Source organism: Coregonus lavaretus, assembly GCF_964263955.1.
Source record: "Coregonus lavaretus genome assembly, chromosome: 12".
NCBI lineage: Eukaryota > Metazoa > Chordata > Actinopteri > Salmoniformes > Salmonidae > Coregonus > Coregonus lavaretus.
The window spans coordinates 24,213,123-24,235,818 of NC_139999.1; the positions used below are offsets into that span (position 1 = coordinate 24,213,123).

Sequence of the window (22,696 nt, forward strand, 5' to 3'; positions counted from 1 at the left end):
TTGGCACACAGTACAACACAAGACATGCATCCAGAGGTCTCTTCACAGTCCCCAGGTCCAGAACAGAGGCTGGGAAATGCACAGTATTAAATAGAGCCATGACTACATGGAACTCTCTGCCATCCCAGGTAACTCAAGCTAGCAATAAAACCAGATTAAAAAACCAGATAAAAGAACACATTACTGCACAAAGGGGACTGTGGAAATACACAGCCATTTTATATATATTGTATTGTAATTTGCACTGTATTATGTATTAGATATTGTGTGTATGTACTGATATGTAGGCTATATGTGGCTTTTTAAATGTATGTAGTTCAGACCTTGACTAATAATGTTCAGTACTATGTATTATGTCATGTTTCATGTGGACCCCAGGAAGAGTAGCTGCTGCTTTTGCAACGGCTAATGGGGATCCTAATAAATACCAAATATCAAATGCCACACACACACACTCACACTTATCTATCTTGTTGCCTAGTCACTTTACGCCCTACCTATATGTACAGTACATACAGTGGCTTGCGAAAGTATTCACCCCCCTTGGCATTTTTCCTATTTGGAATTAAAATTGATTTTTTGGGGTTTGTATCATTTGATTTACACAACATGCCTACCACTTTGAAGATGCAAATATGTTTTATTGTGAAACAAACAAGAAATAAGACAGAAAAACAGAAAACTTGAGCGTGCATAACTATTCACCCCCCCCCCCAAAGTCAATACTTTGTAGAGCCACCCTTTGCAGCAATTACAGCTGCAAGTCTCTTGGGAAATGTCTCTATAAGCTTGGCACATCTAGCCACTGGGATTTTTGCCCATTCTTCAAGGCAAAACTGCTCCACCTCCTTCAAGTTGGATGGGTTCCGCTGGTGTACAGCAATCTTTAAGTCATACCACAGATTCTCAATTGGATTGAGGTCTGGGCTTTGACTAGGCCATTCCAAGACATTTAAATTTTTCCCCTTAAACCACTCAAGTGTTGCTTTACCAATATGCTTAGGGTCATTGTCCTGCTGGAGGAAGGTCAACCTCTGTCCCAGTCTCAAATATCTGGAAGACTGAAACAGGTTTCCCTCAAGAATTTCACTGTATTTAGCGCCATCCATCATTCCTTCAATTCTGACCAGTTTCCCAGTCCCTGCCGATGAAAAACATCCCCACAGGATGATGCTGCCACCACCACCACCTTCAATGTGGGATGGTGTTCTCGGGGTGATGAGAGGTGTTGGGTTTGCGCCAGACATAGCATTTTCCTTGATGGCCAAAAAGTTCAATTTTAGTCTCATCTGACCAGTGTACCTTCTTCGATATGTTTGGGGAGTCTCCCACATGGCTTTTGGCGAACACCAAACGTGTTTGCTTATTTTCTTCTTTAAGCAATGACTTTTTTCTGGCCACTCTTCCGTAAAGCCCAGCTCTGTGGAGTGTACAGTTTAAAGTGGTCCTATGGACAGATACTCCAATCTCCGATGTGGAGCATTGCAGATCCTTCAGGGTTATATTTGGTCTCTTTGTTGCCTCTCTGATTAATGCCCTCATTGCCTGGTCCGTGAGTTTTGGTGGGCGGCCTTCACTTGGCAGGTTTGTTGTGGTGCCATATTCTTTCCATTTTTTAATAATGGATTTAATGGCGCTCCGTGTGATGTTCAAAGTTTCCGATATTTTTTATAACCCAACCCTGATCTGTACTTCTCCACAACTTTGTCCCTGACCTGTTTGGAGAGCTCCTTGGTCTTCATGGTGCCGCTTGCTTGGTGGTGCCCCTTGCTTAGTGGTGTTGCAGACTCTGGGGCCTTTCCGAACAGGTGTATATATACTGAGATCATGTGAAAGATCATGTGACACTTAGATTGCACACAGGTGGACTTTATTTAACTAATTATGTGACTTCTGAAGGTAATTGGTTGCACCAGATCTTATTTAGGGGCTTCATAGCAAAGGGGATGAATACATATGCACGCACCACTTTTGCGTTATTAATTTTTTTTGGAATTTCTTGAAACAAGTAATTTTTTTCATTTCACTTCACCAATTTGGACTATTTTGTGTATGTCCATTACATGAAATCCAAATAAAACTCCATTTGAAATTACAGGTTGTAATGCAACAAAATAGGAAAAATGCCAAGGGGGATGAATACTTTTGCAAGGCACTGTATCTACATCAATTACCCTTCCACATCGACTCGGTACTGGTACTCCCTGTATATAGCCATGTTATTATTACTCGTTATTCGTTATTCACTGTGTATTTCTTCCTCGTGTCACTATTTCTCTCTCTCTCTCTCTCTCTCTCTCTCTCTCTCTCTCTCTCTCTCTCTCTCTCTCTCTCTCTCTCTCTCTATATATATATATATATATATATATATATATATATATATATATATATATTATTTTTTTTACACCTTTTTTCTTTAACTCTGCATTGTTGGAAAATGACCCGTAAGTAAGTGTGTCACTGTTAGTCTACATCTGTTGTTTACGAAGCATGTGACAAACACAATTTTATTTTATTGTATTTGTACAACCTTAAAAACTGCCACCTGACGGCTGTAGTGGCATTTTTCCTGTTCCGCCATAGCCGGACAATGCATATTCCTTCATATATGCTGAACCAGACATGATAACACAGACATGGTGATGTCTACCCCTATTTTTATGGTCAATGATTACAATGGTGTACAACATCATAAACTGTTCAGATTATTTTATAATGGTGGACTGCCATGGTAAACCATCAAAGGAAATTCAAACCTTTTCTGTGTTATCATGTTTGGTTCAGCACATATGAAGGAAAATACATTGCCTGGCTATGGCGGAATAGCATTTTTGAGGTTGAACTTTTTGGCAAAAGTGTACAAAGTTTCATGCTTTTAAGCAAAAGTTAACATATCACCTAAAATTTTACACATATCACCTGGACTATTGTGGAAGTTGTCACACAGCTTGTTAACTGTGGCTTGGTTTCTGCAAATCCTCTTAAACTCGGGAGGTCATTGAGGCGCATATGCACTTTTGAAATCATTATCTGGCTAAAATATGGATTGCTTTCCTGGGGCCCCGGGCCCCCTGAGGATTGGCGTCACACCACCAGATGAGGGTGGCAGTGATCCAGGGGCCAGCACAGCTCCCGCGCTTCCTCTTTATTATTGTTGTTTTTCCGCGAGGGAACACAACATGCTCCAGAACGCCAGAGAACCACCAGGGACCTCTCTCTTTCTTGATGGCAGGCTGAATGCTTTGATCAGTGTTGCGTTCCCTTGTGGATTTGCCCTTTGCCTCTGAGCAAAACCAAAACTGTGTCGCTGCTCAGAAAGAAGTTGCCTCTAATGCCAATGAAACTCTGTTAAGGAGGAAGACATGTTCATTTGTTGAACGCCGTGAGCAATCTTCTTTCTCTCAAGTGTTAAGTCAACCTCTGATGGGGAGAGATTGTTTAAAATATTCAATACAAATCCCTTGCCGTGCGGTAACAGAGAGAACAGTCTATGACTTGGGTGGCCGGAGTCTTTGACAATTTTTATGCCCTTAAGTGAAAAGTACCTCTCTAATATTCAGTTCCTATGCATATTTCACATGAATCAGCCAATTTCATAACACATATGTGTTGTTTCTATTCTGTCATTGTGTTCTGTCATTGTGTTCTGTCATTGTGTTCTGTCATTGTGTGCTCAACATTTGAATAAAGAATATAATTCTAACATTTCATATGCTTTCAAACCATATAGGTGGTAAACATTGTCTCCATATCAATAATATAGTGGGTATGGGAGACAGGAATCCTAAAATGGTTTGTTTGCTTCATAGACGATGGATACCTACACAGACAAGAAACATCTCATTGGTCTTTAAAGTTACAGTGAGGGAAAAAAGTATTTGATCCCCTGCTGATTTTGTACGTTTGCCCACTGACAAAGACATGATCAGTCTATAATTTTAATGGTAGGTTTATTTGAACAGTGAGAGACAAAATAACAAAACAAAAATCCAGAAAAATGCATGTCAAAAATGTTATAAATTGATTTGCATTTTAATGAGGGAAATAAGTATTTGACCCCTCTGCAGAACATTACTTATTACTTGGTGGCAAAACCCTTGTTGGCAATCACAGAGGTCAGACGTTTCTTGTAGTTGGCCACCAGGTTTGCACACATCTCAGGAGGGATTTTGTCCCACTCCTCTTTGCAGATCTTCTCCAAGTCATTAAGGTTTAGAGGCTGACGTTTGCCAACTTGAACCTTCAGCTCCCTCCACAGATTTTCTATGGGGTTAAGGTCTGGAGACTGGCTAGGCCACTCCAGGACCTTAATGTGCTTCTTCTTGAGCCACTCCTTTGTTGCCTTGGCCGTGTGTTTTGGGATGCTGGAATACCCATCCACAACCCATTTTCAATGCCCTGGCTGAGGGAAGGAGGTTCTCACCCAAGATTTGACGGTACATGGCCCCGTCCATAGTCCCTTTGATGCGGGAAGTTGTCCTGTCCCCTTAGCAGAAAAACACCCCCAAAGCATAATGTTTCCACCTCCATGTTTGACGGTGGGGATGGTGTTCTTGGGGTCATAGGCAGCATTCCTCCTCCTCCAAACACAGCGAGTTGAGTTGATGGCAAAGAGCTCGATTTTGGTCTCATCTGACCACAACACTTTCAACACTTTCACCCAGTTCTCCTCTGAATCATTCAGATGTTCATTGGCAAACTTCAGCATGTATATGTGCTTTCTTGAGCAGAGTGACCTTGTGGGTGCTGCAGGATTTCAGTCCTTCACAGCGTAGTGTGTTACCAATTGTTTTCTTGGTGACTATGGTCCCAGCTGCCTTGAGATCATTGACAAGATCCTCCCGTGTAGTTCTGGGCTGATTCCTCACCGTTCTCATGATCATTGCAACTCCACGAGGTGAGATCTTGCATGGAGCCCCAGGCCGAGGGAGATTGACAGTTCTTTTGTGTTTCTTCCATTTGCGAATAATCGCACCAACTGTTGTCACCTTCTCACCAAGCTGCTTGGCGATGGTCTTGTATCCCATTTCAGCCTTGTGTAGGTCTACAATCTTGTCCCTGACATCCTTGGAGAGCTCTTTGGTCTTGGCCATGGTGGAGAGTTTTGAATCTGATTGATTGCTTCTGTGGACAGGTGTCTTTTATACAGGTAACAAGTGTGACGATGGACGGGGCCATGTACCGTCAAATCTTGGGTGAGAACCTCCTTCCCTCAGCCAGGACATTGAAAATGGGTCGTGGATGGGTATTCCAGCATGACAATGACCCAAAACACACGGCCTGTAGCTCAGCTGGTAGAGCACGGCGCTTGTAACGCCAAGGTAGTGGGTTCGATCCCCGGGACCACCCATACACCAAAAAAAATTATGCACGCATGACTGTAAGTCGCTTTGGATAAAAGCGTCTGCTAAATGGCATATATTATTATTATTATTAAAGGAGTGGCTCAAGAAGAAGCACATTAAGGTCCTGGAGTGGCCTAGCCAGTCTCCAGACCTTAATCCCATAGAAAATCTGTGGAGGGAGCTGAAGGTGTGAGTTGCCAAACGTCAGCCTCGAAACCTTAATGACTTGGAGAAGATCTACAAAGAGGAGTGGAACAAAATCCCTCCTGAGATGTTTGCAAACCTGGTGGCCAACTACAAGAAACGTCTGACCTCTGTGATTGCCAACAAGGGTTTTGCCACCAAGTACTAAGTCATGTTTTGCAGAGGGGTCAAATACTTTTTTCCCTCATTAAAATGCAAATCAATTTATAACATTTTTGACATGCATTTTTCTGGATTTTTTTGTTGTTATTCTGTCTCTCACTGTTCAAATAAACCTACCATTAAAATTATAGACTGATCATGTCTTTGTCAGTGGGCAAACAAACAAAATCAGCAGGGGATCAAATACTTTTTTCCCTCACTGTACATCAATCTAAACGTTCTCACTTTATATCTTCTCATGTGGGACCTTCCATAGAACACATCTGTAGTACACATGCGCTTCCTCTTTTCCCCTGTATCCCAGTTGGCGTGTGGCTGATAGTTACAGAAAAGACAAATATAACTCAACTGAAAGAAGAGAGCAATAAAGGAGACTTGAGACCCATTTCTCGACTTGTGTATCAAGTATATCAGACATCATTCAATTGTATTTGTCATAGCTTGGCACACTATAAAACATAACTCCGAAAGAAGATTGGCCTGATTAACATTTATGTAAGCAAATAAAGCAATTATATATACATTTTACTACTGTGTACATTATGATACTGTTTATACTGTACCAGCAAAAAAAAATTGACATTAGTTCAAACCAGGTATTAAATGTGTTTAGTGAATGGAATGCAATATCTTTGTTACCAAAATACACAAACATACCTTGCACCTACCACTGCATTTGATCCCTCTAAGCGTCTCCACAATGTACACAGACACAACAGTGCTCTTTAAAACCAAAATCACTTCAGCTAAATGTCACGAAACATAATGTGAATGGATATCCTCCACAGCTTATGAAACCTGGCCAGAAAAACAAATCTTTCATACTGAAAGAGATTTACTTGTTGTCACTTCAGTATTTTCCTCCGCGTTCCTGCTTTGTCAATCCTTCATCTCTGTGCGGCTCCAGATGGGCAAAAACAAAACACAGGGAGCCATTTTGTCATCCCTGACAACTGCTTCCACAGAACAAACGGCAGACAGGCAGCCATGCTCCATTTGTCTGTTATCATCACACTTAAAACACACACAGGAAACAGACAACTACTTCACAGCTGTTTGGGTGGAAACAATAACCCCTTAAAGAGTGATGCTGCTTTGTTGATAACATTTTCCTGGAACAAACAGTACCTGACAGAGTCAAGTAACCCCCGACAAAACAAGGCCTCAGGATCAGACTTCACAAGACACGTCAAGGTCTCATCAAAATGCTCTGCCTGCACTTATTATACAGCTACACTGGATCATATTCAGCTCTACAATCTGGTTATTGCTGAATACAACATTCCAAATTCCACAAATACCGTCAGAGATATTAGTTATTTAATATGTGGAGCCGTATTATCTCTTTGTGAGCTCCATGTGTTCTCCAGAAAACTGAAAGGCTTAATGCTTTGACAACTCTCTGTCTCCAAGGTCCCTGGCCTTTCAACTGCTTTAACACTGTGATCCGGAAAATCAGCCGGTGCTCCCTGACAGTCGCTACATCTCACAGGATAGACAGAGAGATGGAGAATCCACGATCTTGTCTTAAAGCCCCCCCCCCCCCCCGTTTGGAAGCATTTACCACAGATATTGATTTATTCTCATCCCCCCACCCCTGTCTTTGTTTAATCATATCAGCTTTGGAGGTTGGTTCAGCATTGATATAATTGATTGTCCAAGACAAAACTGCCAATTCCTGTCCAAGGGTTGTTTTTGAGACTGAATGTTTGTATGTAGAGCGCTTGAATTTAAATTGACCTGACAGAATCAATGTGTTTTTGAGAATACATCAAGGGGGAATTGGAAAAACTTTAATTGGTGCTGATGTCGTTTGTAGTCTGTTTGCAGTGATGGACCACTTTAATATACCTCCTATTATTCAATTTCAGCATGCTTAATTTTATGAAAATCCACTTTGTAAATTAGGCTTTTATATGTCTCTATTTTCACTATAAGCAATTAGCTACTACATCACTTGCAGATAACATAAACTGTTCTGTCTAGAGAAGAAAAAAAACACTATGGCATTTCTGTCTGCGTAATGCTTTGATATGGAACGATAAATCATACTGTACATTGATAGTCCATTTTGCTATGTTAATCACGGTGGATTTTTTAATATATTACATTCTTAGTTCAGTGGAATAGGTGATATGACAATATTAGGTGTACTTTTTCCTGTCTTTGTGTCCTTGTATAGTCACCTATTGTGAAGATTGAAAGAAAGTAAAGTGTATCCATTGTTTCTGTTCCATGCTTCTATAGGAAAGGTTCACTGGGCGAGCTTTCCCTCAGTCTTCTGATGGTGGTGTAACTATATCTGAAAGCATCATTAAAGCCTTTACACCCGTACTCTGGCTGTTTAAAGCCAACCATGATCCTGTAGGGATAAGGAGTTAGAGAAGAGAGTTGCATGTGTTATCCAGAAGAGTCCTTGGGCTTTACTCTACCTTTCTACATTCTCTACATCTATCCATCCAGAGATGTACTCCTAAGAGTGCAGATGTCACAGGATATCGTCTTGGCTTTTTCTTTTTGTTGTGGATTGCTCAGGGCGACTTACGACAGTCTAATCCTAGCTGACAGTTAAGTGATAATTGCAGAGGCAAGCTTTGCCCAAGACATTTGGTATTGAATGAGAACTGCACTAGCTATTGACAGGAGAGAGGGGAAATCCTATATTTAACAATGAAAGCCTGGTAGCGTGAGAAATCGTATTTCTAGATCTTTCTCCCCGCACCCCCCCTCAGTCAACCACATGTTGCTGAGCAGTGGCGGCTCCTGAAAAAATTCTCAGGGGGGGCAATTTTTCTGATGATTTAGGTGACCTACACACATTTTAAAAAAGATATGTCCAGCAACAACATGAAGACAGGGGCAGCATATAAGTCAATACCAGAAGCATTTATTGACTGATCTCAAAAGTGTTGGCTTACCAGGGTTGGTGGAGCCCTCAGTTTCATCTTTGCCTCGCAAAGCTAACTCAAACACTCCGCAAAACTTCACACACTGGATTAGCCGGCTGAGGATGTGGCGGTTCTTGCTAATGTCGTAGTAAATATATTTGTTATAGTGAATATGGAATATGATATGTTGAGTAAAATGTTGTGCTAAGATCTATTTAGGTCAGGAGCTGGTTATAAGTTCTGTTCCTATCCAATAACAATGGACAAAAGGGTCCTATCTTGTCAGCCTTGTCAGCAGGTGGCCAAGGACAACACCCACGCCATAGGCCTCTCAGTTCTTCCAACTCACGAGTTCTTGCTCTGAGGACACACACACACACACACACAAACACACACACACACACATCATCACTGTTAAACACACACACACACACACACACACACACACATCATCACTGTTAAACACACACACACACACACACACACAAAAATCCCCTCTCTTAGGCTGAACATTTGAAGACAGAGAACCCGACTCAGAGCCAATGCAACAGTGACAGTAGCCTGGAGGGGACCTCGCCCAACTCATCAGGACCAATCAGAAGATCAGAACTACTAGATTCAACCTACTTCATTTATTGCATAAAATGTCTGCACACAATGTTTCGGGGCTCTCTTCAGATAATAATAATAATAATATGCCATTTAGCAGACGCTTTTATCCAAAGCGACTTACAGTCATGCGTGCATACATTTTTGTGTATGGGTGGTCCCGGGGATCGAACCCACTACCTTGGCGTTACAAGCGCCATGCTCTACCAGCTGAGCTACAGAAAGTGGATACTCATGGATGCGCATCGCAATTGTAAAATGTCAACACAATTGGAGACACCACGTCATTTTTGGAGACATGTTATTGACAGTAAACTATTGTAGATGCGACTGCTAACTAAATAAAACATTTTAGCTGGCTAGCTAATCATCTTAGCTAAATGTGGGGCAAACAATTCAGTTATTTACCGTTAATTTGAGGGATTGGGGTGAAAGAAATCGAGTTACATAGTGATACTTTACGATATACTGTATTGACAATATCGCAATATTTTAGCGCTAGTTGGCTGTACCTGCACCAAAACACCATTATTGTTCCTTCATAGCTTGTTCTCAATCTTTTCACATTGGGAGCCAATTTGTTTTCAGCACTTTTATTTCCATGACTGATCAAAACTCGTTCTCATGGCTTTCTGATCCCTCTGCAACAGACATATGGTGCGCAATAAAATCACAGTATCGAATCGCAATACGTATAGAATCATGAGACTCGCAATGCTGATGCATATATCTTATCGTGAGGTTCCTGGCAATTCCCAGCCCAAGTTCATTTGCCACAACAAATCTCTTCGCTAGCAAACGCGATGTCTTCTCCAAAACGGCAATGTGTCTCCAGCAATGTTTACTTTTTTGACGTTCTATGGCATCTCCACTTTCCAAGCATATATGACCACATGTAATATTTTGGTAAGTGATGCAAATAGTGAACTATGTAGGGCCAGGATGTAAAATATATGTAGCTGCAGCAATTTCTCTTATCTGATATGGTAAGTAATGGGGCTTAATTTATAGCTCCCTAAGAGTTTGACGAACGGGTCCGTGCACGCGATTCCAGATATCTTTACCTCTGAATAAACTTCCTTTATTATACCATATCCACCCTGTCCAAAGTCTCTACTTGGTCTCAGTTCTCCAGTAAACTTGTGATTATCAACACTAACCTCATCGTTGTGGCGGCGGACAGCTAGCCTGTATCCCTCATCAAGTTGAGTGGCAATGTTATTTTTCCGTTCGTACCAATTTTTGGAAAATCCTCGGGTGTAGGACTTTCCGCCTTTAGTAGAAACCTGTTGAATTATTAAATTTGGTCTGGGAGGTCCTAATTGTTTCGTTGCCAATTTATCTTCATTTGTTCGCCGTTCGCCGACAAAAAGGAACTTCTTTCAAAGACACAATCCGCTCTTTTCTCAGTTACGTTCATGGTTACGTTACGTTACGTATGACGAAAGCGCGTAAGTGCAAGCCCTCAGACACCCATAGAGATTGTATTGAAGGCTCTGAAATTTGAAAAAAATAGATTTTACATTAGAGGCTATGAGAGACTTCTGGGCGATTTTCAACCTGACTGAAATCGCCCCAAAAGGGGGGGGAGCCATTTGAAGCACGACTTTAGCCTGATTCGACATTTAGTGGCAGTGTGGCACTGTGGCAGATCAGACGTATAGATTACAACACTGATAACTACTGTTGCCGTGATATAATTGATTAGAAAAAAAATCCCTTCCTTTTCCCGTTTGGCAGTGCGTCGCCCATATCGCCCTATTGAACAGGCCGCCCCTGTTGCTGAGGTATAGTGCCCTGCATTCCGAGAGAAGAGCTTATTTAAGATTTTTTTATTTTTAATGTAGATTTTTTTTTGAATTGGGAATTGTTTATAGAATCTTTCAATATGACAGATCATCTCTTGAACTCCCACCCATGCATTATACAGACATATCCTGTAAATTGCTTTTCATGCATCTGACTATGCACTGTATGGATATTCTCATTGAAGACCTGCAGTCAATCTGTCATGAATTAAAGTTTTATGGACTGAATATGAAGTTGCCCGGACATCATTTGAAGTCCTGCATCTCCCCTAATATTATTATTTATCGTTCAGTAAATCGTCCGGTATGTTCCAGGCCAGGGGATTTTCCTGTCGTAAATCTCCAAAGAGATCCAGCACTTGGATTATTCACTCACCCAAGATGGGCTGGTGTATTTACAAAGGGGTGTGGTGGCACGCTTGCATGCCCTTGTGTTTAGGTAGAGGTTCTATCTATACCATATATCACGTATACAGCCCCTGGCACAGAAGAGCTAAACCGCTTTCACACGACCCACACACCATATTGTGAGCTAAGGTGTGTGATTTATGTTTGATTGATACATACCGTAGGTTGGAGCTGATTTGATTTAGGCTTTTTAATGAAATGGGTCGCACTTTGAGCTACAGATTCCATAATATTGTAAGGTGGATGTGTGATTGATAGAACAATTATGTAGGAGAAAATAGAGCTTGATTGGTTCACCTACAGTATAAATTATTATGAGCTGATAATGGACTATACATTTAGACAATCAGTCAAGCTATAAGAAGAAAAAAGTGTTGGGTTAGTGAATGGATTGAGTAATTGTTTTACTCAAGTTTTCTATGACAGATGTATGTGAAGTTCTCTGAACTAAGGCGTATCTCTTGAACTCTTGCATGTCTTGTCCAGTCTAAGGCACACAAAAAGTTACTCAGCTGGAACCATGCAATCCTTCCTGTATGAAGATCTACACTCTTAGAAAAAAGGGTTCCAAAAGGGTTCTTTGGCGGTCCCCATAGGAGAACACTTTATGGTTTCAGGTAGAACCCTTTTTGGTTCCATGTAGATCCCTCTGTGGAAAGGGTTCTTCATGGAACCCAAAAGGATTTTACCTGGAAACAAAAAGGCTTAATCAAAGGGTTCTCCTATGGGGACAGCCGAAGAACCATTTTAGGTTCTAGATAGAGTTTATATCTGTTTCCTGCCGATTGCTGTTTTCCCATGAATGGATTGATCATGTGGATAATAGACTCATCCACACACAGTACTACAATATCTGTCAAATAGCCCAACGGAGGGTATTGAAATGAAATTCAGATGTTTTTTTCTTGATTTTCCTTTCCTTCCCTGTTGTTTTTGTGTTGCCTCGAAGTATGTATGTTTTAGACTGGATGTTAAAATGAGCAGACATGTTGTGCCAGAGGCAGCCTCTGCATAGCACAACAAGGCTTTGTTCTTCTGAAACATGATGGGTGGCACTTATTTCCTCTACCATTCTCCCATTCTCTCTGCACTGCCTGTCAGCATTGACTTGTGGGTGCTGTGTGAGTCTACCATGCCTATACCCACTCATTGGCAGTGTAGGCACACCTCTCTCTGCAGCTGTTTCTGTACTGCTCTCTTACAGTCAATACCTCATTTTACAAAAGAACACATTGAAAAAAAGGAAAAGATAGTAATGATACAGACAAGTCTATTGTTTACAAAGAAATAGTGGTTGGCTGTTGAATGTGGCATCACGATCAAAACTATCAGCTCACCTTGCAGTGCTTTTGCAGAGCAATGGGTGAGCTGTCTGGAAAATTATTTCAATACATTAGTGTGAATAGATATGTTTAGAAATTCCCAATGACTGAACAAAGAAGGAGCAAGGTTGTAGGCATGTTGGGCTCATTTTAGAGGATTGTGATTGGTTCTGGGAATGTTTTCTCATGGGGGAAGCAGCAAATCCTGTCCAACCCCAGGCTTTGCTGACATCCTCCGCTTCTCTCCACATACTCACCCTGTCTCAGCCCTTCTTCCAGATCTCAGGCTCTCTGACATATCATAAATCGCCACATAAAACACCAAACTCCCCCATCCAAGTCACTCTAACACCAAACGTCCCCATCCAAGTCTACCATCCACTGCTACAGTAAGTGTCCTATTCTTTAAGCCTTGTAAGAAATGGCCATCCATTCACAAAACCACCGGAGACACCACTACGTTCACAGCCTCAACTCTTCCCTGCAGTAAACATCTCCAATCAATGAGTCAACCCAGAGAAAACGAACACATTCTGGAATAAAGTGTCCGTTGCCAACGCGACAGGGGGCCATACTTTTCACAGAACACTACATATTACATCAAGAGCTCTCCAGCATAAACGGGATGCCGCAGGCACCGGTGGAGCGGACTGCTCTGGCTCCGGAGTGGAACAGCTGACCGGAACTGGATCAGGCACCAGTGGAGCGGACTGCTCTGGCTCCGGAGTGGAGCAGCTGACCGGTGCCGGACCAGGCACCGGTGGAACGGGAACGGGCACGGGCCGTGCCGGACTGGACAAACGCACCACTGGTCTGGTGCGAGGAGCAGGCACGGGCCGGACCGGACTAGGAACACGCACCACTGTCTTGGTGCGAGGAGCAGGAACAGGCCGGGCCGGGCCGGGCCGGACTGGCGACGCGCACCACTGGCTTGGTGCGAGGAGCAGGAACAGGCCGGGCCGGGCTGGCGACGCGCACCACTGGCTTGGTGCGAGGAGCAGGAACAGGCCGGGCCGGGCTGGCGACGCGCACCACTGGCTTGGTGCGAGGAGCAGGAACAGGCCGGGCCGGGCTGGCGACGCGCACCACTGGCTTGGTGCGAGGAGCAGGAACAGGCCGGGCCGGACTGGCGACGCACACCACTGGCTTGGTGCGAGGAGCAGGAACAGGCCGGGCCGGGCTGGCGACGCGCACCACTGGCTTGTTGCGAGGAGCAGGAACAGGCCAGGCCGGGCTGGCGACGTGCACCACTTGCTTGGTGCGAGAAGCAGGAACAGGCCGGGCCGGACTGTGGAGGCGGACTGGAGGTCTGGAGCGGAGAGCTGGCACAACCCGTCCTGGCTGGATGCCTACTTCCGCACAGTATGTGTGAGGCATCAGCACAGGACGCACTGGGCTGTGCACGCGCACTGGCGATACAGTTCGTAGAACTGGCGCAGGATATGCGGGACCGAGGAGGCGTACTGGAGACCAGGAGCGTTGAGCCGGCACACCCCGTCCTGGCTGGATGCCCATCTTCGCACGGCACGTGCGTGGTGCAAGCACAGGACGTACAGGACTGTGCCGGCGCACTGGCGACACAGTACGTAGCTCCGCATAACACAGAGCCTGCCCAGTCATACGCTTCCTCGCGTGTGTACGGGGAGTTGGCTCTGCTCTGACACTAGGCTCCGCCAACCACCCCGTGTGCCCCCCCAAAATTTTTTATTGGGTCTGCTTCTCGGGCTTCCTCCTCGACCGGCCTCCTCCGTGTTGCCGTTGCTCCTCTCCTGCCTGGGCATCTACCTTAACCCATGGTCCTCTCCCCGCAAATATCTCTTCCCATGACCACAAATCGGCCACCTGTGACATGGCCATTCGCTCCGCCTGGGCACGCTGCTTGGTCCTCGTTTGGTGGGATCTTCTGTCACATTCGTTTAATGACGGGACAGACCAAGGCGCAGCGTGATATACGTACATGTTTATTAAAACAATAAACACTTGACAAAACAATAAACTAAACGAAACGTGAAGTCCAAGGTAGCACACACAACATACCTTACAAGGAACAAGATCCCATAACTCAATAGTGCCCATAGGCTTTCTAAGTATGGTCCCCAATCAGAGACAACGAGCGACAGCTGCCTCTGATTGGAAACCACACCGGCCAACATAGAACTATACATACCAGATCACAAACATAGAAAAAACACAACAAGGAATATACACACCCTGACTCAACATATAAGCGTCCCCTGAGTCAGGGCGTGACAATAAGGGAGGCGAAACGCATGGATTCCATTCACAATTTTCCCCTGAATGTTGCCTGCATCCATGTCTGTCCATGTCTCCTGAATGTTGCCTGTACCCATGTCTGTCCATGTCTCCTGAATGTCGCCTGTACCCATGTATGTCCATGTCTCCTGAATGTTGCCTGTTCCATGTCTGTCCATGTCTCCTGAATGTTGCCTGTACCCATGTCTGTCCATGTCTCCTGAATGTCGCCTGTACCCATGTATGTCCATGTCTCCTGAATGTTGCCTGTACCCATGTCTATCCATGTCTCCTGAATGTTGCCTGTAACCATGTCTATCCATGTCTCCTGAATGTTGCCTGTAACCATGTATGTCCATGTCTCCTGAATGTTGCCTGTAACCATGTCTGTCCATGTCTCCTGAATGTTGCCTGTACCCATGTCTGCCCATGTCTCCTGAATGTTGCATGTTCCATGTCTGTCCATGTCTCCTGAATGTTGCCTGTACCCATGTCTGTCAATGTCTCCTGAATGTTGCCTGTACCATGTCTATCCATGTCTCCTGAATGTTGCCTGTTCCATGTCTGTCAATGTCTCCTGAATGTTGCCTGTACCCATGTCTATCCATGTCTCCTGAATGTTGCCTGTTCCATGTCTGTCCATGTCTCCTGAATGTTGCCTGTATCCATGTCTGTCCATGTCTCCTGAATGTTGCCTGTACCCATGTCTGCCCATGTCTCCTGAATGTTGCCTGTATCCATGTCTGTCCATGTCTCCTGAATGTTGCCTGTACCCATGTCTGCCCATGTCTCCTGAATGTTGCCTGTACCCATGTCTGTCCATGTCTCTGGAGTTGTTTGTTGTATACTCTTTTGTCTCACTCTATTTTTGAATAGTAACTTTGATTATTGATATTGATCAAACATGAAGGACAGACATCTTTCAATCTCCCATGTTTTCTGTGCCCTCTAACAACACTGTGCAAGCAGCCTATGTTTGTGTCAATCATCTCATGGACACAGCTGTAGGTAGAATGACAGCCCAGACATAGTCCTCTTTTTACTTTCCACCAGACTCCCCCTTCATAGTCCAGTGACAGTGCACCATGTACAGTATGTGCTACTGGATTCTCATGACAGTGTCTGACCGATCTGATTAAATCAAATAACATATTTTGAAGAGGGGGGGGTCAATATGTTCCAGACCTCCTGGGTCTCTCTGGCAGAGACTGGCAGAACTCCCAGCTCTGTGGGGAAGGGTTGAGGGGAGGCAAAGCAGTCATAGAGGGCATAGCTCTGGACCACCCCACCCCCACCGCCTCGCATCCCTCCCCGGGCCTAATTTCACATGATTCAGCTTTTAATTCAATGTTTTTGTTTTTAATTACTATTTGTGTGGAGGCTTGTGTGCTTCGAAGGGTAAAGGATACTGAGCAGCAAGCTGCTGAGGATGTGGAGCAGAGCATGTTGAGAAACGGAGCCTCGTCGTATCTCTTTGACAACAACACTGTGAGTGTCAGGGCAATATCGCAGAAATGAGATTGAGTTCAAGTTTATTCTATTAAGTGTTGAAATAATGATTTATTTTCAGTGTCCCAGCCATAACTCAGCTGAAAGGCTCATACTAAAAGCGTAAATATTTCATGAAAAGTAACTCATAAGCTTTGATTAGAGGAATTTGGGTTTCAATAAAACCCAATTCCAAAGCACGCAGATGTTTTCAATAACGACTGCACATAGTAATTAAACCCAATGAGTTTAATTTGTGTCCTCCCGCCTCACAGACACAGCAGAGAAGAAACCGAAAATAAAGAGAGCTGTGTTGTTCAGTCTTCAGAGAAACACTCATATCCTTTAATTCCTCCGTTAGTCTCTCCTGTGTTGCTGAACAGAGTCTAGTCCTTGGGTAGATTGTTTTTGTAAAGAAAAAAGAGCCCTCTTCAGAAATGAATCCCTTTGTGAGCAGATCCATGCCACTTTGAAGGGGTGATGGGGGTCGTTTAGCCACAGCTGTAATCAGTAAGACAGACCAAGTTGTTGCCACGGTGATGAATCCCCTTGTTTTGGCAGCCCTATTTCTGAGCTGTGGAGCCACTTTGATTCATTCATAGCCTGTTGTGTTAATATCAGACCAGGTATATGTCAGAAGGTGTGTGTGGGTTTGCAGTGTATGTGCAGGTGTGTGTGTGCTCCCCCACACCTAACTGAAGCCTGGACCTCCAGCCCCACACCATTTGCAGGGTCACACTGCATACAAATCTGTAATTGTTATGTTAGATGTCATTACGCTTGATGTCATTTTAATTTCTCAGCCTGTATAAAGTGCAACTGGATCATATCTCTCTTGGCCTAATCATGGGATTTGTGATCCAATTGTGTGGTGCCGTTATTTATTTATATCCATCTGCCTAATCCAGCTACTCAATTTTCCCACCGCATATTGAAAAGGGAGGGGGCTTCAGGATGTGGAGGGGGGAGACAATGTGGGGTGGGGGCTGGTGTCGAAGGGGATGATTCTCATAGACCCAGACAAAGTCGATGTCACAGTAGAAAATGATAACGTTCGGGGGCAGATGTTTTCCCGAAAGAAATGATTGCATTTGCAATGTAAAACCAATCTACATGCCTTGTTCTTATTACATGCACTGCGACCTCAGGAGTGAATCAGATGAAAACAGTCAAATAACTGTTATGACAGATAATAATGGGATCAGAATGGGGTTTCTTGCCTGCGCCCCAGCCCCCATCTGTGGAGCCTGGAGAAGGAGTGTGCCTGCCAGGCCAGCCTCCGCTGAGAGATTGAGATTGGATTGGCTTAGGCAGAGCCATACGGACTCCACCTCACCTGTGGGATGCTGTAGAGGGTAATGAAGCCCCTGGCACACAAGGACAATGGGTGTTGGGTTGGCACGCAGTAAAAAGATGCACTGGTATTGTGCTGATTCGACTGAAGATCATGCTTAGGTTATGTTTATATTCAACCCACAGCAGGTAGTCAATGCATACTAGAAGATCCCCACACAGTGGAAAGATGTGTTGGGCTAGCAGAGAGTGAATATGTGTGTGTGGTCTGCACACAGTGAAAATGAGTGGTGGGTTAGCTCACCGTTAAAATGTATTTAAGATACTCTTTACATTTTTCGGAAGATGGGCAGGGACTCAGCTGCCCTGACATTTGGGGTGAAGCTTGTTCCACCATTGGGGTGCTAGGACAGAGAAGATATTTGACTGGGCTGAGCGGGAGCTGCCCTCCCGTAGGGGTGGGAGGGTCAAAAGACCAGAGGTGGCAGAACAGAGTGCTCAGGTTAGGGTGTAGGGTTTGACCATAGCCTGAAGGTAGGGAGGGGCAGTTCCCTTTGCTGCTTTGTAGGCAAGCAACAGGGTCTTGAAGATGATGCGAGCTTTGACTGGAAGCCAGGGAGTGTGCGGAGGAGCGGGTTGACATGGGAGAACTTGGGAAGGTTGAACACCAGGAGTGCTGAGTCGTTCTGAATAAGTTGCAGTTGTTTGAAAGCACAAGTGGGGAGCCCAGCCAACAGAGAGTTGCAGTAGTCTAGACGGGAGATGATTAGTACCTGCGCCACTTCCTGTGTGAGAAAAGGTTGTACTCTACGGATGTTGTAGAGCATGAACATGCAGGAGCGAGTCACTGCTTTGATGTTTGCAGAGAATGATAGGGAGTTGTCCAGGGTCATGCCAAGTTTATTTGCACACAGGGAGGGGGACACCGTGGAGTTGTCAACCGTGATGGAGAGGCCTTGGAGCGGGCAGGCCTTCCCCGGGAGGAAGAGCAGCTCCGTCTTGTTGAGGTTGAGCTTGAGGTGGTGGGCCGACATCCAAGCTGAGATGTCTGCCAGGCACTCAGAGATGTGTGTCACCATCTGGATGTCTGAATCGGCCAAGGAGAAAAGTAGTTGAGTGTAATTCGCATAGCTATGATAGGAGAGCCCATGTGAGGATATGACGGACCAGAGAGACTTGGTTTTAAGAGAAAAGAGGAGAGAGCCTAGAACCGAGCTCTGTGGGACACCAGTAGCGAGAGCATGTGGTGCAGACACAGATCCTCTCCACACCACCTGGTAGGAGCGACCTGCCAGGTACGATGCAATCCAGGAGTGTGCAGAGCCTGAGAAGCCCAGCCCTGAAAGGGTGGAGAGGAGGATCTGATGGTTAGCGATTTTGAAGGCAGTGGATAGATCTAGGAGGATGAGAACAGAGGAGAGAGTCAGCTTTGGCAGAGTGGAGAGCCTCCGTGACACAGAGGAGCGCAGTCTCAGTTGAGTGAGAACCAAAATTGGTTCTGTGAAAGTTCCCAGAACATTTGCTGCAAATGTTATCATAACACAAAAACTGTCCAGTTGTGCTGATGATTATACAATGTTTGTATAAAACATTCGCCTAACATTGCAAGCACGTTCCCAGAACACATTTAGTCTGTTCTTTAATGTTTCCCAGAATGTTTTATTATGTTTTGGGAACAGTCTGGTGGGAACATTGTGGGGACATCAGAAAAGACATGTTCACAAAACCAAAAAAAAGTCCACTTGTGCGGAATTATACAATGTTTCGTTTAGGGTGCAAAAAACATTCACCTGATGTTACAAGAACATTCCCAGAACACATGTTTTATTTGTCCAGTTGTGATGACATTCTTACAATGTTTGTATCAGGGTGCATAAAATATTCCCTCAATGTTCTTCCTATGTTCCCAGAATGATACAATTACGGTTTGAACAGTCCATTGATGTTTTTTTCATGTGTTATCTTGCTGTTGAGGAAGTTAATTTTAAAACAATCCATGTAGATGCACATATGGCAAGTATTTGAAATCACATTACAATTTATTTATTAGACATTTATTGTACAAACATAGTTTTACCTTATTTTGTTGGTAGTCACAAACGGGGATCGAACCTGGGAACTATGGAGTGTTATCCCTGGAATTAATTCACTGTGCCGCTGTGAACGCAATTTTAAAGCGGTTTACACCTTTACTCTGACTTCCAGGTTGTGTTGTTGGTCTTTGGAAAAGAGAGGATAACTCAATCTAGAAAAATAAGTATACTCTATTATTTCTTACTCTATACTTCTACCTATCTTCTTTATAAACTGTAAAGATGGGATATTTTGACTTTTATTTTCCCTACAAACTTTATTTCAGAAATCAGGTTAAATCATTGCCTGGCAGATTGCAATGAGGTGTACATAGATGTACATTTGTACTAAGACATATAGCCATGATTTGGATCATAATTCAAGGATTTAGATACTGGTCTATAGTTTTTTACTTCAGAGGGGTCAAGTGTTGGTTTCTTGAGGTGGGCCATCTTGAAGTCAGAGGGGAGAAAGAGGTTAAGGTGTAGGGTAGTTCTGTGGACTCAGTAGGCTGAGTGAATGAGGTGTGGATGTCATCAACCTTTTTATGATATCTGATTTCATTCCAGTGTGCTGCACAAGAAAAGGGGAGCAAACTGATCATTTGTGCTGCTGTTTCTGACTCGTGAGATAAATGGCGCCCAGACACAGCCATTATGCCGTGAAACGCAAAGATGTAATCATCCTCTCCAAACGCTACAGGATGCTGTTTTATGTTGGGTATTGGACTAGGATGTCTCTTTCATTTCTATTGCCTGTGGACAAGTTTTTGAATCTTTTTCGCATCAGCGATTCAATACTTTAGATGTTTTTTTTTCTCATAAATCTGGCCTGCACATGAAGTCACTGTGACAACTCTTGATGTTTCATAATGGTCCAGTACTTCATATTAAAGTATATTTGGTATAGTTGATTGCTACGCTTGACTTTCATTTAGATTCAACTCTGCTGTCTGTCTCTACAAATGATATCTGCCACAGTGCAATAGAATATGGAAATCATTTTTGATTACTTGATGCTAGTAATCAAGACATGTCTGGCAGCAAAGTGATTTGAATCCAAGGGGCGAGACATAGGAGCAATAACAACATTTGATCCAAAATGATTATCTTTTGATTGCTTATTTGAAAGTTATTTTTAAGCAAGAAACTAACATACATCATGAATCCTATGTTCCTGGTTTTGGTCTCTGTCATGTAAGTCTGTTACACACTGTCCTATCTTAAGTTTCCCATTTTTAATTTTGCGAAAGGAACAATCCAAGATGCATTTCAGAGTGTTTAGCTTTTTTTCTTGTTGTTGTTATTTTCCCTCGATCTCTCCTTAATTGTTGGCTCCTGTTTCTCAGAGAACTGTTTCCCGGGTAGTGTTGTCAGAACACTGTTATTGATCCAATGACCCGAGTCTGAGGGAAGAATGTCCTTCAGCCTTTGGACATTTGCTCTCAAAGTCCTTCCACCTGTCATCAACACGTCTCGCTTTAGTAACAAAGCTTGATTACTTTTCAGTGTGCAATTGCACTGAGATGTGTGGATTGTGAGACTTTCTGTGAAATATGTTTCATGACCTTTATAACTCAGCTGAAATTGATCATTTTTGGTCCCTGACAAAACTTCCTCTCGCACTTAGGTTGTGAGAGGTATGAACATGGCAGTTTTCTCTCTTTGATTTACTTCAAAGCCAGAATACTGATAATAAATGAGTCCGCTTTCAATCCCCTTGCCTTTCCTATTTAATAGGGACTTTATAATGGGTTTGTAAATGGCTTGTACATACACTACATGACCAAAAGTATGTGGACACCTGCTCGTCGAACATCTCATTCCAAAATCATGGGCATTAATATGGAGTTGGTCCCCCCTTTGCTGCTATAACAGCCTCCCCTCTTCTGGGAAGGCTTTCCACTAGATGTTGGAACATTGCTGCAGGGACTTCCATTCAGCCACAAGAGCATTAGTGAGGTCAGGCACTGATGTTGGGCGATTAGGCCTGGCTCGCAGTCGGTGTTCCAATTCATCTCAAAGGGGTTCGATGGGGTTGACGTCAGGGCTGTATGCAGGCCAGTCAATTTCTTCCACGCCGATCTTGACAAACCATTTCTGTATGGACCTCGCTTTGTGCACGGGGGCAGTTGTCATGCTGAAACAGGAAAGGGCCTTTCCCAAACTGTTGCCACAAAGTTGGAAGCACAGAATCGTCTAAAATGTCATTGTTCTGCCCACTTTTTGTTAAGTTTGTTTGTATGAGTATTGGTTGTTTATGTTTCATATAGCTCCTTTCACAACCAAGAGAGTGTTTCTCCACTGTTATTATGTCCAAGTCTAAATGTATGCTTTGCATGGCTAGATGAAACACCATTTTTGGTAAAAACTATGGTGTTTTTTCACTATATGAGAACAATGTTATTTCCATAAGGACATGACTAACACAACGATAGTTTATAATTTTGGTGTTGAAAATAATCACAATTGTTTTATTGCTATCTAGATGATAAGTGTCCTCATGATAAGTGTTGTTTCATTTTTGGTATTCATACTATACAAAGACTTTGTCTTAAATGTAGAACATAATGAATAGAGCTTGATAATTACAAAAACACTTTAGTTGTACTGCCTGCCTTTTAGAGGAACAAAGCAGAGGTACGGACAGCAATCACACCTCTATAAAGCTCTGTTTTATTTCACATTATCCTTTGGAAACTAGCTATACTGAAAAAACATATCAAGTTACCTTGTTGAACAAATTGTACAAAACTCCCATATAAACCATCTCAATTGAGTTTATTTGACTCAGCTTAAGAAGGCAATAGCATCAACAACACAATGTAAGATTTCAAATAACAC

At 43.5% G+C, this 22,696-nt stretch overlaps 1 protein-coding gene across 2 annotated transcripts in view; it reads left to right on the plus strand.

Moving 5' to 3' along the window:
• Positions 1-22,696, plus strand: part of LOC311138462 (bis(5'-adenosyl)-triphosphatase-like) — a 341,753-nt gene that overhangs the window by 252,487 nt on the left and 66,570 nt on the right. The gene's annotated exons all lie outside the window — the stretch shown is intronic.